Source organism: Babylonia areolata, chromosome 31 (assembly GCF_041734735.1).
Source record: "Babylonia areolata isolate BAREFJ2019XMU chromosome 31, ASM4173473v1, whole genome shotgun sequence".
Taxonomy (NCBI): Eukaryota; Metazoa; Mollusca; class Gastropoda; order Neogastropoda; family Buccinidae; genus Babylonia; species Babylonia areolata.
The window spans coordinates 24,529,435-24,539,434 of NC_134906.1; the positions used below are offsets into that span (position 1 = coordinate 24,529,435).

The 10,000-nt window shown below is 41.8% G+C and overlaps 2 protein-coding genes across 2 annotated transcripts in view; both read right to left on the bottom strand.

Moving 5' to 3' along the window:
- The window catches only part of LOC143276055 (complement C3-like), a 111,167-nt gene extending 106,156 nt beyond the window's left edge, over nucleotides 1-5,011 (bottom strand). Inside the window, exon 1 of the mRNA XM_076580441.1 lies at nucleotides 4,575-5,011. The gene's annotated coding sequence lies outside the window, so the exon portion shown is untranslated. The remainder of the gene's footprint in view (nucleotides 1-4,574) is intronic.
- The window catches only part of LOC143276316 (galactoside alpha-(1,2)-fucosyltransferase 1-like), a 294,798-nt gene that overhangs the window by 177,691 nt on the left and 107,107 nt on the right, over nucleotides 1-10,000 (bottom strand). The window lies entirely within an intron of this gene.

Here is a 10,000-nt window from a genome sequence, read left to right on the forward strand (position 1 = left end):
TGCGTCCTCCTTCGATCTTACTAAAGCTTATGACCGAGTATGGCATAGCAGACTGTTATTTAAGCTGAAACAAAGGAGAACGGATGTGTATCAACCCAGTTTCTGCTGATTGACCTATTGTCTGTCTCTGTTTCCAGTGAAAGACAGTCCACACCACAGCACACACATGCACGCAAGCACACACACACACACACACACACACATGCAAGTACACACACACACACACACACACACACACACACACACACACATGCAAGTACACACACATGCATGCGAGTACACACACATGCATGCACACACACACACACACACACACACACACACACACATTCAAGTACACACACATGCATGCAAGTACACACACACACACACACACACACACACACATGCAAGTACACACACATGCATGCAAGTACACACACATGCACACACACACACACACACACACACACACACACACACATATACACACACACACAAGTTTCAAGTTTCTAGTTTTAATTATCCTTTCACTCCTATTGGAGTATGGAGGATTACTGCAAAATAATATTTTCGTGCCCAGAACAAACATTTCCAAATACACAACAATGTCACATAAAAGTTGAGAAACCACAAATGTCTTTTAACTCCAAAAGTATAGCTAGGCAACATTTGCAAATCTAATCATCTTACTTACAGCTAAAATGACTTTTTTGCCTCCTTTAAGCATATTACAAAAATTAAAAACCGATTTTGTAAACAAATATTTTTTAGGAACATATCTATTTCGTAGCTGATCATAATTGGGATATTCCATTATAAAATGAAACTCATCACCAATCACAGACATGTTACAAACCTTACAAAGCCGTAACTCTCGTGGTATGCCTTTGTGTCTCCCTGTTTCTATTTCCAGCTTATGATTACTACTTCGAAATCTGAAGAAGCTGATAACGTAATTATCAGACATTTGACATATATTTTTCTCTACCAAATCCACTATTGAAATTTCGATAAAACAAACATTTACTACTCGCCTCTAGAGCATGTCTCCATAGATTTTGAAAACTATCTCTCAAAGCAATGTTGACATTCTTGCAGAAAGTTTCCCTCTCCAAGAAGAATTGAGCATCCCAAACACAGTCATACCCTGCTTCTATTAAAATTTGTCTGATACAACTCATCCATTTTGAAGAATAAATACCATTTCGATATAAGTCAAGTAATATCAAATATATTTTCCCAGAATATTTTTCTGTGTTTGATATCACTAAGCTGGTCCAAAATCGAACTAATCTCATTTTCACTAACACACTAATTGGATAATTGGATAAATACCAGTTTCTCCATAAACAATTTGGGTCATTGTATTTCTGTTCAGTTTGAACAAGCGTTTCAAAAACTTCAATTCTAATTTTTCAAGTATATCTACATTTTCATAACCCCATATTTCTGCACCATACAACAAAATAGGAACAATCATAGACTGGTACATGTCCAGAATGATATGTAAAGGTAAATCTTGATTTCTGGCTGACTGAAGTAACAAAAACATACCTTTTTGGCCCTGTTCATAAATCACACACACACACACACACACACACACACACACACACACACACATTTTCACACACTTACGCATTCACACAGACAATCACACACATGAACTGACACATACACAAACACAGACCCACAAATACATGCTGACTGTTTACATATCAACAGCTTAAGAACAACTCATGATACAGCATGAAAACAAACACACAGAATGAATGCAAACTAGGAAAGTAATTCTGGCCTGGAACTTGAGAATTAAGTTCTTCAAAGACACAATAATCAATAAACACATACTTACACCAAAGGTGTGGGTAACTGAACTGCATGTCTACAAATTTTTGCAAAGTTTTCATTACTTTTTTTCAAATTTATCTATGGATGTTTGTTTTGTTTGTTTGTTTGTTTGTTTTTCAGTTTGCAGCTGCATGAATGGACATGTATGAAAATTTTCCGAGGTTTAGCTGATTAAATTTTAGTACACATTTTACAGCTATATTTAACACTTGACAGCTATACTGAATGCTTGTGCATGCTTCATCTCTGAAACTGTTTGATTTTGATGTAAAACTAATACAGGACAGTTGATAAACACTGCATGGGTGCATATATAAGCAACTTAAAAAACTTTATGACAGCTGATAGTTATGGCCAGGGCCATGCTTGCTGTGTCAACTTCCATTTACCTTCTTTCTTCTTCTTCGTCGTCGTTCATGGGCTGCAACTTCCCATGTTCTCTCGTATACATGTACACGAGAGGGCTTTTATGTGTATGACCATTTATAGAATTATACTCCACCATGTAGGCAGCTATACTCCATCTTCAAGGAGGTGCATGCTGGGTATGTTCTTGTTTTCACAACTCACCTAATGCTGACATGGATTACAGGATCTTTAACATGCATATTTGATTTTCTGCTTGAATATACACACAAAGGGGGTTCAGGCACTGGCAGGTCTGCACATATGTTGACCTGGGAGATCGTAAAAAAAATCTCCACCCTTTACCCACCAGGCGCTGTCACCGTGATTCGAACCTGGGACCCTCAGATTGACAGTCCAACGCTTTAACCACTCAGCTATTGCGCCCGTCCATTGGACTCTCAATCTGAGGGGTTTGAATCTCGGTAACGACTCCCGGTGGGTAAAGGGTGGAGATTTTTTCCAATCTCCCAGGTCAACATATGTGCAGACCCACTTGTAAGTGAACCCCCTTCATGTGTATTCACAAGCAGAAGATCAAACATGCATGTAGAAAATCCTGTAATCCATGTCAGTGTTTGGTGGGGTACGGAAACAAGAACCTACCCAGCATGCAAACCCCCGAAAACAGAGTATGGCTGCCTACATGGCAGGGTAAAGATGGTCATACACGTAAAAGCCCACTCATGTGCAAACGAGTGAACGTGGGGGTTGCAGCCTACGAATGACGAAGAAGAACAGTTCAGCAAAATCAGCTACAACTCCGAAGTAAAAGTACACTGTGGAACAGTCATTTGGACTGATTCAGAGGGTGCAGGTCTATCATTCTAGCGGATGTACTTGACTGGAGTGATTAAGTTTTGAGCTTGTTTTTAAATGACTTCACCTGAGACAGAAAGAAAAAAAAATTGTCTTCTTTTTTTTTATGATTACCCGATTGTGAAGACATTTGAGGTACTGGTCTTAGCTAGTTTTCAACATATCCAAGTTTAATTTAAATTCAGTTGATGGAGCTTTAGATCAACTTCTAGGTTTATTGAACGACCTTTATCTTTTGCAACTTTTTTCCCTTAAGAAATCAAACTAAAAAAACATATATGGCTAAATCAATCAGAACAATGACAGCATATCAAAAGGAACATCTGTCTGAAAAAAAGGATTTCTATGTGATTTTGTGTGAAGGTCATTTGGAAGGGTGTAAATGATGTGTTTCAAAACATTAAGTACAGAAAAAATTGTGGTGAAAAAAGGACCCTAGAAATATTCAGAAATACACCAGATATAATAATGAATTAAACTGACACTGAAAATCCTATTGATCATCACTATCATCATAAAGGTAAACACACACACACAAACACTCTCTCTCTCTCTCTCTCTCTCTCTCTCTCTGCACACACACACACACACACACACACGCACACACACACACACACACACTGAGTGTGTGTATGTGTGTGTGTGGTAGTATTTCATTTACACACTCTAAGTGTGTGTGTGTGGGGGGGGGGGGTGCTAGTATTTTATCTACACTCAAAAACGATTTTTTCCACAAAAGCAAATACCACCACCAGAAAGATCAAGTCTGTATCAGAAAACCATGCAGACACATATACAATACATCCGACAACAATATAATGCGATGAGGTGTTGTGTTGACTAAACAACTATAACTTTTGCCCCGAAAAGGAGGAGTTTGTATTATACTCCATGTTTGGTGTTAAATATACTTACCATGTCAAACTGATGCAAACTAGGCCTATTGGTTTGCTCTGATATACAACATGTATGTTTTTAAAGAAAAACAAAGACCAAGCAACTGTATAAGCCCCAAAACAAACGAAATATATATACAGGCTTTTAACTGGAGAACAACAAAGCAAAGACACAAACAAACACACAGGAAAACAAAAACATGACGGCAAAAACAATAAGCTTACCCCCGAAACACTGAAAGGTATCTCGATCACACTGACTGACAAACGAAGTGGACTTCAAATAAGCCGGGCTAAAACAATACACCCTCCCCCAGCCCAAATACTGAAAGGCTTCTCACCCACTGACAAACGAAACAGACTTCAAATAAGGCAAAAACAATACCCCCCCACCCCCCCTCCCACAACCCAAATACTGAAAGGTCTTTCACCCACTGATAAACGAAAACATTTTTTTTTTAATTAATAGACTTCAAAAAAGGCCAAAACAATACCCCCCTACCCCCCCACCCCAGATACTGAAAGGCCTCTCACCCATTGATAAACGAAACAGACTTCAAAATAAGAAGAAAAAGCAAAGAAAACATGAAAAAACAAAAACAAAAATATAAAAACATGCGTTACCTGTTTAGCGAACCAAACGCAAACACCAACGTCACACGAACTCGAATCGCTGCTGCTCCTGCTGCTGTTGTCAATGAACGACACTGGTTCGTTCCCCCCTTTCAAGTTTTTCAAAACACCAAACTTGTAAACACAGTGCCTCCCCTTTCAAGTTTCTGAACGCAATATTACTCTTATGTATACACTCACGCACACTCCTCGTGTCTACATCTCTGGACCATGCAGTCGCTTCCACACCCACACAAGTTTCTTTCCAAGTGTTTGCAGAACTTGATGATAAACACGGACACGCTTGCTAACGCATCAGCCAGAACTAGCTGTGCCGCTGCGTCCAACAGGTTGGTGTGAGGCACAGGCTCAAGGTTCTTTATAGATTCTATCTCTCAGACATTAGCCTAAATCCGGCACCCAGAAGCTGGATGGTGAGGCAGTGAGGGGAGGGAAGGGTGAGGAGGTGGGGGGGGGGGGTGTTGATAGTGGCGGGAGATGGGGGGAGTCGTGCTCAGCCAATGAAAATGTCCTTCCTCTCTGCTGGTACAGCTGTGAATTACACACTCTGCGAGCGGTCTTGACAGATCGAGATACAGACGCTGCGTGGTTTCAGATATTGTATTGCTGCTCACGCGCGCGCACACACACACACACACACACGCACAGGAGGCCACTGGTGTGTGTGGTGGAAGGCCTGGTAGGCTGTATGTATGCATGTATGAATGTGGCTAAGATGCTGCTGAAATTCTGTCTCTCTGCTGGGGAGCGAATTTGGTGCAGACAACTTGTGCGTCTTATCGGGCTCTCAGGTCTTACAAGGATTGCCGATGTGGATGTCCGTGCCTTTATACAGACACAACAGAACTTCAAGTGATGTGCAAAGTGTGTCTCAGTCTCCATGTGCGTCTGTCTATGTGTGTCTGTCTCTATGTGTGTACGCCCGTGCCTTTGTACAGACACGAGAGAACTTTCTTTGATGATACTTTAACAAACTGTCTTCAATCACCGCCGGATATGTGTGACGGGACATTAAACACAAATTCCTCCTTTCTTTGATGTGCGCAGTGTGTGTCTGCCCCAATGTGTCTGTTCTCCCACTGTCTCTGGATTTTCGGTTGTTGTGCGTTCTTACACATACACACACACACACACACACACACACTGCCCTTTAATGTGTCATATTGATGACGATAACATCCGGTTGTGTCCCAGTCAAAGCTATTGCGTCTCTCTCTGTCTCTCACTCTCTGTCTCTGTCTCTCTCTCTGCTACAATTAAAAATTAGTATGGGTTCTATAAGAAAAAAAAGCACTGCACAGATTACAAAAATAAAAATAAAAAAAGGAAGGGCCGCTACATTTGGATGGTCAATCTTGACATTGTAATGATTTGATGTGTTCGTATTGATATGATGTGTATAGATATTACATGCGTAAATATTTTTTATATGATTTATCTGTACTTTGTTTTCTGTGTACTGTCCACACCTTGGAGACGAACGACTGAAAAAAAAGGCAAATTACCCCTTGTCATATGTACTTTTAAGCCAATGACAATGTGCCAAAGTGTCGCAAATCTCTTATTAGTTTATGTTGTTTCAATTCTGGTTTTGTTCAGGTTTTTTTGTCTGTTCCATTTCATTTATTTGCACCATTTTGTTCTGATTTGTACCTACTATGTCACCAGAGCTTTTCAGCTAATGACATTAAACATTTCAGCGTCCAGTGTTCAGTTCTCTCTGCTCTATCATACACACACACACATGCCGACACACACACACACACACACACTCACACACACACACACACACACTCACACACACACACACACTCACACACACACACACACACACACACTCACACACACACACACACACACACACACACACACACACACACTCACACACACACACACACACACACACACACACTGCCCTTTAATGTGTCATATTGATGACGATAACATCCGGTTGTGTCCCAGTCAAAGCTATTGCGTCTCTCTCTGTCTCTCACTGTCTGTCTGTCTCTCTCTCTCCGCTACAAATAAAAATTAGTATGGGTTCTATAAGAAAAAAGCACTGCACAGATAAAAAAAAATAATAATAAGAAAAGGAAGGGCCGCTACATTTGGATGGTCAATCTTGACATTGTAATTATTTGATGTGTTCGTATTGATATGATGTGTGTCGATGTTACATGCGTAAATATTTTTTATATGATTTATTTGTACTTTGTTTTCTGTGTACTGTCCACACCTTGGAGACGAACTACTGAAAAAAAGGCGAATTACCCCTTGTCATATGTACTTTTAAGCCAAAGTGTCGCGAATCTCTTATTAGTTTATGTTGTTTGAATTCTGGTTTTGTTCAGGTTTTTTTGTCTGTTCCATTTCATTTATTTGCACCATTTTGTTCTGATTTGTACCTACTATGTCACCAGAGCTTTTCAGCTAATGACATTAAACATTTCAGCGTCCAGTGTCCAGTTCTCTCTGCTCTATCACACACACACTCACACACACACGCCGACACACTCACACACACACACACACTCTCTCTCTCTCTCTCTCTCTCTCACACACACACACACACACACACTGACACAAAGATGCACACCGGCTACACACACACACACACACTGACACACACACACACAAGCGCGCGCGCACACACACACACACACTCACTCACTTACTCTGGCACACACACACACACACACACACACACACACACACACGGCACACACACACAAAGAGTCACTATATATATATATATATATATATATATATATATATATATATATATATATATATGTCCTTGTTGTCCCTAGTTAGGTGAAGTCCTCTTCTGGCATCCTACAGATTCAAGCCTAGTTAACTAGTTTTACTGTGTCCGGTCAGTTCTGTTCAGTGCATTTCATGTCGTTACGTGTCTCTGTGTTTTGTCACGTTGCAATTTAATTGCTGCAGTGTGTCTGCCGGTTTTGTTCCCGGCCTTGTCATTGCAGTTGTGTCACTGTTTTGTTTCCGTCATATTGTTAACTCTCTCCATACGAACGGCGAAAGAGACGACGTTAACAGCGTTTCACCCCAATTACCACCATCAAAATATTGCAAGCGGAAGGCTCTAAAACTGAAGAGGTGAATGTTGACAAAGAACACCACAATTCTGACGACGGAAGCTAAAGGTTGGGTCATTGAGACACCCACTGGACATCCGAGGGGTCTGTGTAGAGGAGAAGAGAGGACTGGCCGTACTGAGTGAGTTAAGTCGCTGAGTTCATGTGGAGTGATGGCCTAGTAGAGGTAACGCGTCCGCCTAGGAAGCGAGAGAATCTGAGCCGGCGCTGGTTCGAATCACGGTTCAGCCGCCGATATTTTCTCCCCCTCCACTCAGAGACCTTGAGTGGTGGTCTGGACGCTAGTCATTCGGATCGAGACGATAAACCGAGGTCCCGGCGTGTGCAGCATGCACTTAGCGCACGTAAAAGAACCCACGGCAACAAAAGGGTTGTTCAAGTCCTGGCAAAATTCTATAGAAAAATCCACATCGATAGGAAAAACAAATAAAACTGCATGCAGGAAAAAATACAAAAAAAAAAAAAAAGGGTGGCGCTGTAGTGTAGCGACGCGCTCTCCCTGGGGAGAGCAGCCCGAATTTCACACAGAGAAATCTGTTGGGATAAAAAGAAATACAAAATGCAAATGTTTTGTTGTGTCTTGCTGTGTGTTTCTGTTTATTAAGTGACGGTGAGTGTGTGTGTGTGTGTGTGACTGTGTGTGTGACGGTGACTGTGTGTGTGTGCGTGTGTGTGCGCCTGTGCGGCGTGCTGCACGTCAGTGCATGTCAGTATACCCGGCCGTCAGATGACTGTCACTGACAATCTCGGATTACACACAAGAACGATTTCATGAGTTGTTGTAAATTCCTGCATTGATCTCCAATACAATTGTTGGTATCATTCGAATAATGTGTTCAACTAAGAAGTCAATATGATAATTTGTTAGTCAGTTTGAGTGGAGACTCTGAGTTTCGGAGGCACTGCCATAATTATGTATCGTTGAACTACCGTTCCTTGATTAACCCATAGACTGCTGCCGTGCTGACGATGATCTTTGTAGTTGCATTTCTTGTGAAGAGAGAGACAGAGAGAGAGGGGATGAAAGAGAGTGTATGTATGCGTGTGTGCGCGCGTGGTGTGTGTGCGTGGTGTGTGTGTGTGTGGGGGGGGGGGGGGGGGGGGGGGGGGGGTAGATGTACAATGCGGTTTGGCTGACTGAAATGGAGAGGCACGTAAATTTCAGTAACCTGTATATTTGTATATAGCTATTTCCATTTGGTGCCATTTAGTTTATCTTTTATATTTTCTATTCATTTTATTCATTTCATTTGTTTGTTTGTTTGTTTTTCTTCTTATGTTGGACATGTGCTGCTGCCAAAAAGAAAATCTCTGTACCAAAGTATAGACAATAAAGTTTGTGTATTGTATTGTGTATTGTGTATTGACACTGAAGTATTCAGTCGGCAGTGAAGGCTGCTCCGTAGCTGTCTTCTCAACGTGACCAAAAACTGAGCTTAGATGAGGCGCAATAGCCGAATGGTTAAAGCGCGTTGGACTTTCAATCTGAGGGTCCCGGGTTCGAATCTCGGTGACAGTGCCTGGTGGGTAAAGGGTGGAGATTTTTCCGATCTCCCAGGTCAACATATGTGCAGACCTGCTAGTGCCTGAACCCCCTTCGTGTGTATACGGCAAGCAGAAGATCAAATACGCACGTTAAAGAACCTGTAATCCATGTCAGCGTTCGGTGGGTTATGGAAACAAGAACATACCCAGCATGCACACTCCCGAACGGAAAGCGGAGTATGTCTGCCTACATGGCGAGGTAAAAACGATCATACACGTAAAGGCCCAGTCGGGTACATACAAGTGAACTGACGTGGGAGTTGCAGCCCACGAACGAAGAAGAAGAAGAAGAAACTGAGCTTACCTGTCAGGACTGACACTTTTGTTTTGGGGTGTTTTCTTTTCGTTCCTGGACTGCGACTCTTATGTTCACTCGTTTGCAAGAGTGGGCTTTTACGTGTATGACCGTTTTAACCCAGCCAAGTAGGCAGCCATACTCTGTTTTCGGGGGTGGGGATGGGGGTGGTGCATGCTCTGTACTGCTCTTGTTCCCATAACTGACGGACTCACCAAACGCTGACATGGATTACAGGATCTTGAACTAACGTGGGTATTTTGATCTTTCGATGCGTACACATACGGAAGGGATTCACTGAGGCGTTAGCAGGTCTGCACATCTATTGACGTGGGAGATCGGAAAAAATCTCCATCCCTTGATCAGTCGGGATTTGAACCTGCGGGACTCGCAGATCGTAAGTTCAACGCTTTAACCACAGTTTGCTGTTGCGACCGTCACTGAGGAAAAAAATACAA